Here is a 13,925-nt window from a genome sequence, read left to right on the forward strand (position 1 = left end):
CGATAGATGAAGGAACCTCTACCGCTGGCACTCAACCTGAGGAGGAAACTCCGGTTGAACCGATTGACGAGTCCTTACCTCTTAGACGTTTTGAAAGAGTTAGAGTTCAACCCCAGTTTTATGGTTTTCATATTACTACAGAAGGGGATACGTATATTAGTGATGGTACACTAATAAACCTTGATGAACCTAAAAACTATAAGGAAGCCATGGCAGTCCTGGAGTCTGCGAAATGGAAAGAGGCAATGGACAGAGAGATCCAGTCCATGTATGACAACCAAGTTTGGAATTTGGTTGATAATGTGCCCGGACGTAAGACCGTTGGGTGCAAATGGATCCTCAAGAAGAAGACCGACGTGGATGGAAACGTACACACGTATAAAGCGCGAGTGGTTGCGAAGGGCTTTACTCAAACTCCCGGAGTTGACTATTGTGACAACCCGATATTTCAACTCTTTGTAATGGCCTAATAAGTCAAGTATTGTAACCACTTTTAAGTTAAAGAAATTAACTTTGATAATAAAATGTCCAAAAAGTTTCTATTTAACTACCTACTATGTTTAATATCATTAAACCGGGATCGTACGTAAAAAGAATGCCCAAATCCGGCTTCGTATATTGAAGTTAAGATTTTTTCAAGTTCGGCTTAGCAGCAGACAGCTAAAAACTCAAATCGGAAATAAATAATAAAAATAATTTCGGAATTTGCCAACGCAGTCTAAACGAAAGTTGTAGAGAGTAGTCTCACCTACGCGTGGATATAAAGACCATCGAAAACGGAGTTCGTATGAAGAAGATATGATTTTTTGAAGTTTATTAAATAAATAATATATAATTTTAATTCAAAAATCCGGTAATATCCGAAGGAGGAGTCAGCGTCCTCATCCGAGTTACGCGCCGCGTAACCTCGTACGCCCCGCGTACGCGAGGGCCTTGGTCTCGGTCCGTCCACGTCGCCCCTATGCGAAGCTACTCCCTTTCCGTCCCATCCGAAGCCGAGGCAGTCGAGGACTCGGTCATGCATGACGTACGAGTACGCGTTGCGTACGAGCGTACGCCCCGCGTACCGAGGCGGTTCAGCCCTTTATAAATAGAAATGCGAGGGTTCCAGAAAAATCACCCCATTTCTCTCATTTCTCTCACGATCTTGCCTCGTTTTCCGTGCCCGCACTACCCCGAAGCTCTGGTCTTTTTGCTCAAGTCCCGATGGTCGATTTTACTCCCGAGATTCCCGAGAATCCCGAGAAAAATCCGTTTCCCAAGATGAAACTCTGCCCGGTTTTCCATCTCGTTATCTTCAAACTTTCAAGTGAGTTCATACCCCTTAATTAACATTTTTTTTTTAATATTCTAAATGCTTTTATATGCTTTCTAAGGCGGGGAAATACAAGTAAAACACACGACTACTATCGGGTGTTATATATAAAGATTTTTATACACTTTCATTAAGTAGAATCATATGTGATTTATAAACTTTATAGGGAACTCTCGTATACAAAATATATTACAATAGAATCCTATCTTTAAAAATATAAATTGTTGTAATGCATGTATAAACTAAACATTTTCTTAGATTATATGTATACTTGCCTACCTTAGGCTCTGCAAAAATCTATACAGTTATAAAATGTGATTCCTTTTCTAGGCATTTTTCTAAACAAACAAGTCACACTTTTAGAAAACTATAATAGGTATAGTTTTACGAGGATATTGCTAACTTTTACATACTAGAAACATGATTTTCAAGAAGTCACTTTCATATACAAGAACAAACGAACATTTTAACACTTAAATCTGTTTTTATACCACGGTTTTGTGAGACATAAACTTCACGTACGTTCGAGTACACATTTCAAGTCCTATATTATATACCAGAATCCCTTGGAGGGGGAGCATGGTGTTTGTGTATAGATCTATACGGGCTTGACAACCCGCGCCCTGACTGTTAGCTACAGTCCACCATTTGGGGTGACAAACGTCATAACATTCCAACGCTTGAAGAACGTTGTGTATAGGCATTCCGAGTCAATAGTATGGTGATAAAACTCACATGGGGTATTCAAAATGCATTGATTTACAAGGTTTTAAAACACATTGGTTATTTTACACTTACATACATTTTAGAAACCAACATTGGTCTTGAGAGAAGGCTACTTTTATACTAGTAGAAAATATAGGATTTTCTAAACACAACATAACCAAGGACCAAAACATTTCATTTTATACAAACATTGTCATTTAAATACTTATGAAACTCACCAGCTTAAATGCTGATCTACTCTTTCAAAATTACTTGTATGTCCCAGGGAATCAGTAATTTCAGGTATCATTATGCTTTTGATGAAGGGATGCTGCGGCGCCACTTTAATCTCATATTTTGACATCATATTGTAATTGGTTTTGAACATGTAACTTTTGACAAATGTAAACTTTCAATTATATATGTGATGGTTGTATTGCTTTCTTTACTATGTATTCATTTGTTACGTTACCACATGAAGTCATCCGCCCCCGAACGTTTCCGCCGTTCAGGTTTGGGGGTGTGACAGATTGGTATCAGAGCAATGTTTATAGTGAACTAAGTATATCGAACCACATAAGATATACAAACTATAAATGCTTAAGGGACTAACACTCTCTGACAAAACATTTTTCTTTTTACGCTTAAGTAGCTTTATGTTTAACTTAAATTGATAGTTCATTTAAGTACAATTACATGCATACAAAAAATTATTTTCATGATATGTAACTTTACAACAAGTATTTAGACAAGTTGACACTACAATTAAGACTCGATATATGTAATCAGATTTTGGACAAATATAGCGTGATCAACTATATTTGCCCGAGATTGGACCAACGTATATCGAGGAATGATCGTAGTAAGCAACAAATCAAAACTTACCAAACCGTTACTAGAATCAAACACAAGAATTTAAATACTATAGGAGTATTTGCTACCTAAACTAGTTTAACTTACATGTTTTGCAAGTTTCAAATTTATTCAACTCTTATAAACCTATTTCTCGTACAGTCAAATGGCTGGATTTGACCACCCCGGCGACCCCTACTTTCCCAACCAAGGCAATGGAGGATGGGTCGAAGATGATTCCGAGGAGGACGAGGAACCCATAGAAGTGGATGATGACTCCAGTACCGACTCAGAACCGGAAGTGATCGATCCACCACCCGTTCAACCTCCCGTCTTCGTAAGGAACTTTCAAGGACCGACTCCCGTCTGGGGAAGTCACCTCCATCATTGGAGCCAACAACAGAACTTACGCCCTCCCTACGGCATGTGTCGGGACTTCTATGATGTCCGCGGCGGAGGTTCGGCTGATCGGGCACTCCCAGTAATGGTGGGTAAGCTAGCCAATCAGTCCTATCAGTCCGGAGTTCAAGCTAGCCGACTCCGGGATGTCAACGTGGAAGTGTAGGTTCACACTTCTGACATCCGTAGGCTGGACAAGATACAAGACAATGCTCAACTCCAAACCGAGGCATTCCAAGCGCAAATGATTGCAGCCCTCGTTGAACTGAGGGAACAACAAGCCGCTTTTGATAGGCGTCTAATGGAGTCGAAGCAATCAGATGCAGAGTCAAGCTCCAAGCGCAACCTACGTCGCAAGTAGTGCTTGTCAAAGACTCAAATTTTGTTATAGCTTAGGACCTCGGCTAAAAGTCTTTAAATTTCTTGAACTTTGTAATCGGAGACCCTTATAGGGGTCAAATTTTCATGATCGTTGTATCAACTTTTATATTAATATAGGTGACACTATTATTACTACGTTGAGTATTTCGTTCAAACCTTGAAAAGTCTTTGAGAAACCAAATACTTGTTTCATACTTTCAGTCTTACAAATAACTTTCATTCTTCTATTTTAAGACTCATACTAGCATCTGTTGTTGAACTATAGCAGTTTAGTTCATGAGACACATTAATTCTCTATTCTATGGAATTCTTATCTTTACCTTTTCAACCTATAGTTGAAGGATGCCTCCGCGTAGGAATCCAAGGTGAAGCAACGGTGGGGAAGCACTTGTACCACCACCACCTCCACCACCTCAATTTGATGCTGTTATGTTCCAAGCAGCAGTCACCGCAGCGGTAGCAGCTGCCATGTCACAGATCAATAACTCGAGTACTAATGGCTCGGGATCTGGCACACACCCATCCAACCATGGCGAGAGTCATGGACCACCCCGAGAATGCACCTATAAGGACTTTACTAACGCCAAGCCCTGAATGTTTTATGGATCTGGTGGTGTGTTAGCCCTGAGACAGTGGATTGAAAGGACAGAGTCAGTCTTTGAAATCTGCTCCTGTCCCGAGCACAGCAAAGTCAAATTTGCAACTTTCACCCTTATTGATAGAGCTTTAACTTGGTGGAATGGCCACGTTAAAGTACTTACCCTGATAGTGGCAAACTCCATAAGCTGGGAGAGCCTAAAAGCCATGATGATGAGAGAATACTGCCCACAGGGAGAGATTCAAAAGCTCGAACACGAACTATGGACTCTCGGAATGGTTGGTACCGACATCGCAACTTATACCAACAGATTCTGCGATCTGGCAATCTTTGCCCAGATATGATTGCTCCCGAGAGCAAGAAAATATAAAGATACATCTGGGGACTGACGCCCCAAATACGATCAAGCGTGTTAGCTTCCAAACCTGACACCTTTGAAAGTGCTAAGGAACTGGCACAATCTCTGATTGACTATGGAGGTCATCAGAACTCAACCGTTTCTGCACCAGAACCACAGAAAGGAAACAACAACAACAACAACAACAACAACAGGAAGAGAGTATGGAATAAAGGGAAGGGTGGGTCTTCCCAAGAATCCGCAAAGAAACAACTGGTTTCAGTGAATGTTGCCACTGTACCTACTACAGTCCCTACAAATCCCTACCCCACAAAGCCTTATGTGGGTAACCTTCCAAAGTGCACCAAATGCACTTACCACCACCACGGACCTTGTCGGGAAATGCAGTGTGCCAACTGCAACAGAAAGGGACACACATCCCATTTCTGCAAGGACCCCGCAAAACCGATCACTCAAGTTCCCAGTGCGGGTGTAGGCCAGACTTGCTACGGTTGTGGCGAGGTGGGCCACTACAAGAGGAACTGCCCTAAGGCAGCAGGCACCGGCGATGTGGGACGAGTTTTGGCGATAGGCCACGACGAAGCTGTAGCTGACCCAACTGTAGTTTTTGGTACGTTCCTTCTCGATAATTCATATGCATGCATATTATTCGATAGTGGAGCGGAGAGAAGCTTCGTGAGTCAAAACTTTATTCATTTACTTAAACCTAAACCTAGCAAATTAGAAAAATCATTCACTGTAGAGATGGCCAACGGAAAAACCGAAAACACTAACTGCATATACATGGGCTGTACGTTAACTTTAGACGGCCATTCTTTTCCAATCAATCTCATGCCGGTCCAAATCAAAAGTTTCGACGTCATAGTCGGCATGGATTGGTTGAGTCTTCTTCACGCCGACATCATGTGCTTTGAGAAAGCAGTCCGTCTTAATCTCCCTAACAACGAAACATTAGTTATCTACGGCGACAAATCAAGTACAAACCTTCGCATCATTCCGTGCATCCAAGCTCGAAAGTGCTTGCGGAAGGATTATCGAGCATTCCTAGTGCACATCGTTGATACAAGTCAAGAACTGAAGGACATCAAGAACATTTCAGTAGTACGCGAGTTTCCCGATATCTTTCCAGAAGAACTATCAGGATTACCACCACAACGCCAAGTTGAATTCAGAATCGACTTAGTTCCAGGGGCTACCCCAGTAGCGAGGTCACCTTATCGTCTCGCACCAGCAGAGATGTAGGAACTTTCCAGTCAACTTAATGAACTCCTTCAAAAAGGATTCATATGACCAAGTTTCTCACCTTGGGGAGCACCGGTCCTGTTTGTAAAGAAGAAGGACGGATCGTTCCGTATGTGCATCGACTACAGAGAGCTGAACAAACTTACTGTTAAGAACCGTTATCCTCTACCCCGTATTGACGACCTATTCGATCAACTTCAAGGATCAAACTACTTCTCAAAGATAGATCTACGATCCGGATATCACCAATTACGAGTTCTAGAGGGGGATATTCCAAAGACAGCTTTCCGAACTCGTTATGGACACTACGAATTTGTAGTGATGCCGTTCGGATTAACCAATGCACCAGTAGTATTTATGGACCTAATGAATAGGGTATGCCGTCCTTACTTGGATCAGTTCGTCATCGGCTTTATCGATGATATACTTGTCTACTCCCGAAGTGAGGAAGAGCATAGTCAGCACCTACGACATGTCCTAGAAACACTGCGAACGGAGAAACTCTATGCGAAGTTCTCTAAATGTGAATTTTGGATTCGAAGAGTCGAATTTTTAGGCCACGTTGTTAGCGAGAAAGGTATACACGTGGACCCCTCCAAAATTAAGGCCATTGAGAACTGGTTGGCACCAAAGACACCTACATAAATTCGTTAATTTCTAGGTCTCGCTGGCTACTATTGCAGATTCATAAATAACTTCTCTAGCATTGTGAAACCTCTTACTACATTAACCCAGAAAGGTGTGGCCTTTGGCTGGGAAGCGAAACAAGAGAAGGCATTCCAGATGCTAAAACAGGCCTTGTGCACCGCACCGATACTATCCCTCCCCGAAGGGATAGAAGACTTCGTAGTGTATTGCGATGCGTCAAATCAAGGACTTGGTTGTGTTCTTATGCAGAGAGGGAAGGTTATTGCTTATGCCTCCCGACAGCTTAAGACACACGAAGTGAACTATACGACACACGATCTTGAGTTAGGAGCAGTGGTATTTGCTCTGAAGATCTGGAGACACTACTTATACGGAACAAAGAGTACTATTTTCACCGATCACAAGAGCCTTCAACACATTTTCAATCAGAAGGAACTCAACATGCGACAACGACGATGGGTTGATTTACTAAATGACTACGAATGCGAAATTCGTTATCATCCTGGCAAGGCCAACGTGGTAGCTGACGCCCTCAGTCGAAAGGAATACACTGGTCGAAGGGTCAAATCTCTGACTATGACTATCCATTCCCACTTATCCACACAAATTAAGGCGGCACAAATGGAAGCTTTGCAACCTGAAAATGTGGCGGGTGAATCCCTGCGAGGAATGGAAAAGAATCTAGAAGTCAAGGGTGGCGGAGCCTACTATCTCATGGACCGAATCTGGACCCCGAAACATGGTGGTTTCAGAAACGTAGTCATGACCAAAGCACACAACTCAAGATATTCCATTCACCCAGGTTAAGATAAAATGTATCTGGATCTTAAGAAACTGTACTGGTGGCCTAACATGAAAGCAGAAATTGCTACCTTCGTAAGTAAATGCCTTACTTGCGCTAAGGTTAAGGTCGAGTATCAGAAACCGTCAGGATTACTACAACAATCGGAGATACCAGAATGGAAATGGGAGCAGATTACTATGGACTTCATAACCAAGTTACCCAAGGCGACGAGTAGACTCGATACCATATGGGTCATTGTCGACAGATTGACCAAATCCACGCATTTCCTACCCATCAAGGAGACTGACAAAATGGAAAAGCTTACAAGGACTTACTTAAGGGAAGTAGTGCGACTGCATGGTGTTCCGATATCCATTATCTCCGATAGAGATAGTAGATTCACTTCAAGATTCTGGCAGTCACTACAAAGTTCCCTGGGGACAAGGCTAAACATGAGTACAACCTACCACCCACAAACAGACGGGCAAAGTGAGAGAACGATACAAACTTTAGAAGATATGCTAAGAGCCTGTGTGATTGACTTTGGAAAGGCATGGGATATCCATTTACCCCTTGTCGAATTTTCATACAACAATAGTTATCATACAAGCATAAAGGCTGCTCCGTTTGAAGCCCTCTATGGTCGAAAGTGCAGATCCCCTCTGTGTTGGACTGAAGTTGGTGATACCCAGTTAGCTAGAGGAAGAGTTCCTGAAAGCACTCTCACCGGTCCAGAAACATACGAGAAACGATAGAGAAGATCGTTCAGATTCGTGAACGATTGAAAGCCTCTAGAGACCGACAGAAAAGCTACGCTGACCAAAGGAGGAAACCTTTGGAATTCCAGGTAGGAGACCACGTTTTATTAAAGGTCTCACCGTGGCAGGGTTTAATACGCTTTGGAAAGCATGGGAAATTAAATCCAAGATACATAGGGCCTTTCAAGATTATTGCCAGAATCGGCCCTGTAGCTTACAAGCTTAACCTACCGCGTGAACTTAGTAACATACATCCAACCTTCCACGTCTCAAACTTAAAAAAGTTTCTGTCCGATGAGACTCTTGTTATTCCACTCGACGATATCAAGATCAACGAGAGCCTCAACTTTGTGGAAGAACCGGTAGAAATCATGGACCGAGAGGTCAAGCAAACAAAACAAAGTCGCATACCCATCGTGAAGGTTCGCTGGAACGCCAAGCGGGGACCTGAATTCACATGGGAACGCGAAGATCAGATGAAACAAAAGTACCCTCATCTCTTTCATGTTCACTAGTATCTTTACTACTTTAAATTTCGGGACGAAATTCCCTCTAACGGGGGGATGATGTGACAACCCGATATTTCAACTCTTTGTAATGGCCTAATAAGTCAAGTATTGTAACCACTTTTAAGTTAAAGAAATTAACTTTGATAATAAAATGTCCAAAAAGTTTCTATTTAACTACCTACTATGTTTAATATCATTAAACCGGGATCGTACGTAAAAAGAATGCCCAAATCCGGCTTCGTATATTGAAGTTAAGATTTTTCCAAGTTCGGCTTAGCAGCAGACAGCTAAAAACTCAAATCGGAGATCGAGCGACTTTTGGCCGGAATGACCTAAACGAGAATCAAAGGTCTCGACAATGGTATTTCAGCGGTGAAAAATCTGGCAAAAACCGATGTCAGATAAAGAAGTTATGAATTTTTAAAGAAATTCCTTAATCACGTCATTTTATAAATAAATAATAAAAATAATTTCGGAATTTGCCAACGGAGTCTAAACGAAAGTTGTAGAGAGTAGTCTCACCTACGCGTGGATATAAAGACCATCGAAAACGGAGTTCGTATGAAGAAGATATGATTTTTTGAAGTTTATTAAATAAATTATATATAATTTTAATTCAAAAATCCGGTAATATCCGAAGGAGGAGTCAGCGTCCTCATCCGAGTTACGCGCAGCGTAACCTCGTACGCCCCGCGTACGCGAGGGCCTTAGTCTCGGTCCGTCCACGTCGCCCCTATGCGAAGCTACTCCCTCTCCGTCCCATCCGAAGCCGAGGCAGTCGAGGACTCGGTCATGCATGACGTACGAGTACGCGCTGCGTACGAGCGTACGCTCCGCGTACCGAGGCGGTTCAGCCCTCTATAAATAGAAATGCGAGGGTTCCAGAAAAATCACCCCATTTCTCTCATTTCTCTCACGATCTTGCCTCGTTTTCCGTGCCCGCACTACCCCGAAGCTCTGGTCTTTTTGCTCAAGTCCCGATGGTCGATTTTACTCCCGAGATTCCCGAGAATCCCAAGAAAAATCCGTTTCCCAAGACGAAACTCTGCCCGGTTTTCCATCTCGCTATCTTCAAACTTTCAAGTGAGTTCATACCACTACTAGAATAAAGGCCTTTTACGATGCGCAAAATACGACGCTCATTGATCTATGTTACGCAAAGGAGAGTGACATTAGAAAAATGTCATCTCTTCAAAAAATTTAAGGATAGAAGACACGCATTATTGCGCGCCCTTAAATTAGTGTAAAAAAAAACACGGAGGGCACCTATAATAAAATGCGCGTCGTCTAAGGATGTCACTTTATAGTTTTTTATGGAACGCGCGTTCCATCCTTTAATAGTGGGGGAAAGGGGGAAATGAAATTCTGAAAAAATTAAAAACCCCGCCATGCTCTCCTCTACCTTCTTTCAATCGTTCTTCTCTCTCTCTCTCTCTCTCTCTCTAAATCAAATACCAAAAATCGACTATTGTTGGAACTAGGGTTCCGGTTCTTAGTGAAATCGAAGGTTTTTTGGTCACTAGGCCATGAAATTGATCAAAGGGGTACAGTTTTTGGAACCATGACTATTGTTGGAACTAGGGTTTCAGTTCAAAAACCCTTCATCTACTTCCCTCGATCTTCAGTTCCTCAAGTACTTTCTCAGCCTCTCAATCAATAGAAGAGCTGTATCACAACTACAAATTTAGAGTGATTTCCATATCAAGTAGAACAGTAGCTCCATTAAAGTCAAGGTCTCGAAACTCCATGGTCAATCACCATCAACATTCTACTTCTTTATTTGTTCCAGAGGTTTGTCTTCCTTTATTACGAGTTTTATAACCTTTTTAATCAAACTCGATTAGCCCTCGATACCTAATGTTATCTTTTGCGTTGTTGCTTCTGCTCTGTTCTTCTTGAAACCTCCCCACACTCTCATGTCGAAACATAATTTATGATATCGAGTTGGAAATCAGTAGAAATGGCTATGAAGGTCGGTTGGGTTGGACGATTCTCTAGAGGACGAGAGAGATTTGGACATGGCAGATCGTAGGGCTACAGAGATTGAGCTTGATACCATGGAGGGTTTTGCGTCAAGGGAAAAGCTCCACCATCATCTCAACGACCAAGGTTGGTTAGGGTTTCTGTTTTTTTTTCTGTTTTATTTCCATTCCTTCACCATCACCAATGTTACTTTGTGCTTCATCTGATGTACGATTACCTTCTCCTTGTTATGGTGGCAATACTCCTATGGGTTGCTCTGATTCTCCATGGGATAATTTTGCCCCTTCTCTTGTTCTAATTAGGGCAATAATGAGAGTATGATGTTAGAGATGGAGTACAACTCTGAGAGTATAAAGTTTGTTGCAATACATCTTTGCATTAATTATTCCATTAGACTCTCTGTATTGATGTCCTCAAAGTAGGGAGCTTAGACATACTCTCAAGTGTCAACATTAAAACAACAGATTGAATTCTTCATTTAATGTAGAAAAATTTGAAAGTTGTAATAAAACTTTATAATGATGTAATAAGGTAACATTAGTATTATAGCTACAACAAAGTCTACAGTTGGTTTGGAATTTTAAAATGATTAGGTTTCATCTCAGGAATCATGGAGCTTAACTTTATTTCAGGAATCATGTACATCCATCTTGGGTCAAATCTGAATTACTAAGCTATAAACAGGTTTCCACATCAATGGTACAACACATGCTTGATTACGTTTTGGAAAATTCAAGTCCATTAACTGGTACCCCACATGGAAAAAAAGAAAAAGAAAGTAAAAACCCATTTGAAACCTGATGACGCCGGCCATACCTGATGCAGCAAGCTCACATTTTTAAGCACATTACTTGACATTTTGTTACTAAAGAGCAACATAGACAACAGGTCTGATCTTAAATTCTTGGATATCTCTGATTTTTTTCTTCTCACTCAACTTAGTAAAGAAATGACATCCCCACAGAGTTGCTAACTATTCCAGCAATACGGTCACATCTGTGATCTGTTACTGTAGAGTTGCTAATTATTTAAGCTAATCACATTTTTTTGAACTTTAAACTGTTAAATCTTTATATAAAAAATGTTACAGATATGAATCTTAATAGTTTAATAAGGAATTGGGATATCAAGTTGAGGATGCAATCTGAAGTGGGTTCTTCTACAAGGGGTTATTTTGAACAACAGTCATAAATAATTCTTATGTAATTTAATAATAAGTAAATTTATATAAAGCCTTGAAGAAATTAGCAAAAAAAGTGTTAAAGTAAACATTGCAGTATGGATTGAAACTATTAAGTTATTGATTTTTGTTCAAAATCTTACAAAATATAATGTTAAAAATGTTTATGAAGTCCTCAAGCCTCTATTGCAGGTGTGTCAATATAGTGAAATTTTACACTTTATAATTTCACATAATTATGAGCCATAAAGAAAATAGAAGGTCCTGGTACATTTTATTTATTTATTTTTGAAACAGGGGGAGGGAAATGAAAAGATCCCTACAGATGTTCAATCTTCTTCTTCTTCTTTTTCACCATCTAGACACCATGAAAGGAAAGTTCTTTTTGTGTGTTTTCATGACTATTACCTTTTCTTACTTAATTAACATATGTAGGTGTGGGGGTGTTATCGGAAAATACGTTGCAGGGGAACTGAAGCCACCTTCTCTTGGTAAGTGGAAAAGTTTTTTATGTGATTATATATGTTGCAGATCAACCGAGTTGAATTTATTCACTGTAAATCATTTCTACATAGGGATATAAAGCCAAACAACTTCCTTATGAGTTTAGGGAGGCGTGCTAATCAGGTTTCATTCCATAATTTGTTCCATATTTCATTGTACATTTTGTTTTTTTTTTTTATAGTTTTATACATAAAACATATATAAACCTACATGTTACAGGTCTATGCTATTGATTTCGGGCTAGCCAAGAAATATAGAGACTCTTCAACTCATCGGCACATTCCATATAGGTGAGTGAATTTTTTTTTTAAACTTTCATCAGCAATCTTTTATTCATAAAAAAGTGAACCCTAATCAATCTAAATTTTATATCTTATAAATTGCAGAGAGAACAAGAATTTGACAAGGACAGCTAGATATGCAAGCATGAACCCAAGCCTGATGGAACATAAGAGGTCAGTTTAATGTGAACTTATTGTATGTTTTCTAGTTGTTGGGAAATGGTAATAATGATTAATGTAAAAACTGCAAATAATAACTAATCTTAGATGGGATGTCATATAGGTTTTGAATCTGAAGTAGAATAAGAAAATCACCATCTGAATCTATTTGTTTATGTTGTAATCATAAAACATTTTTCAGGAAGTTGGCAAATTGAGAAAAAGAGAATGCATCATCTGTACTTTAAGGTATGGTGAAAATATTTAGAGAAGTTGCCATTTATCTTGATTGTCTTTGAATTTCAAACTTTGATGAGAATAGGGAATTTATACTTGTGGTGACTACTTTATTTTGATTGTTATAATTAAAGTATTAAAGAGGAAGTCGAGTAGTATAAGGTGGTGTTTGGATGAGCATTTTACGACTTTTGTGTTATAATTAAAGTATTAAGGAGCTGTTTGGATGATTGTTATAATTAAAGCATCAATACAATCCAAAAATCACCAAGATTTGCATCCTTGTGTTTTCATAGTTTTATCACTTCTCGTGCTACTCCTTGTAACGACAAATGCCAACCAATTGGCAGCAATGGGAACATGTATATGAAAGCATTAATATTAGAATGGTCCAGCCATCTTCATTTGATATCAATTCAAATCTTGTTGATGAATCGAACTCTGTATTTTTTAATCCAGCTTCTGAGCAATATTGGACAAGAAATATGCAGGATAATACAAGTGAACAGTTAACAAGTGGCATCATGCCTGAACAATTAAGTCTTTACTATTGTGATCCTCAAGGGGAGATTCAGGGACCATTTCATGGGGTAGACATCATATCTTATTAAATAAAGTTTTTTCATGGCAGGAATTCATTGTTATGTGCAAATTTGCTGTGGGCTTAAGCCGACAATTTAACAGATCGGTCATACCTTCTGAACGTAAGATCTATTCCCATTTCCTTTCATATTTCAAAAATAAAGAAAAATAACATTACAACCTTAATTGGTTACCTTCTATCTTATAAACTGTTAAATGTTGTTGTGTACGATGGAATGCATGCATTGCTCTAGTCTGCGGAAATGCTTTTATTTGGTAAGTGATACCTAAACCATGAGAAATGTCAATTTTATCCTTGAAAACCTTAAAGGAAATAGTACATTTCAATAATTGACTACTTTTGAGAGGTGGCTTCTCTCCCTCATTTACCGTACATTTCATTTGATGCCTACTACTGCACTTTTAATATAAGGGTAAAAAAAGGTTTAT

General features: G+C 39.8%; 1 long non-coding RNA gene across 1 annotated transcript; it reads left to right on the plus strand.

The window, feature by feature from the left end:
* The first annotated feature begins 12,242 nt into the window (after positions 1–12,242).
* On the plus strand, positions 12,243–12,657 carry LOC145065757 (uncharacterized). Its single transcript, XR_013688524.1, has 3 exons — positions 12,243–12,339; positions 12,436–12,506; positions 12,603–12,657. It is a non-coding gene; the product is annotated as an uncharacterized LOC145065757 (long non-coding RNA).
* The last annotated feature ends 1,268 nt before the right edge of the window (positions 12,658–13,925 follow it).

This window comes from Lactuca serriola, chromosome 8 (genome assembly GCF_051521515.1).
Source record: "Lactuca serriola cultivar US96UC23 chromosome 8, Lser_US96UC23_V15, whole genome shotgun sequence".
Classification (NCBI taxonomy): domain Eukaryota; kingdom Viridiplantae; phylum Streptophyta; class Magnoliopsida; order Asterales; family Asteraceae; genus Lactuca; species Lactuca serriola.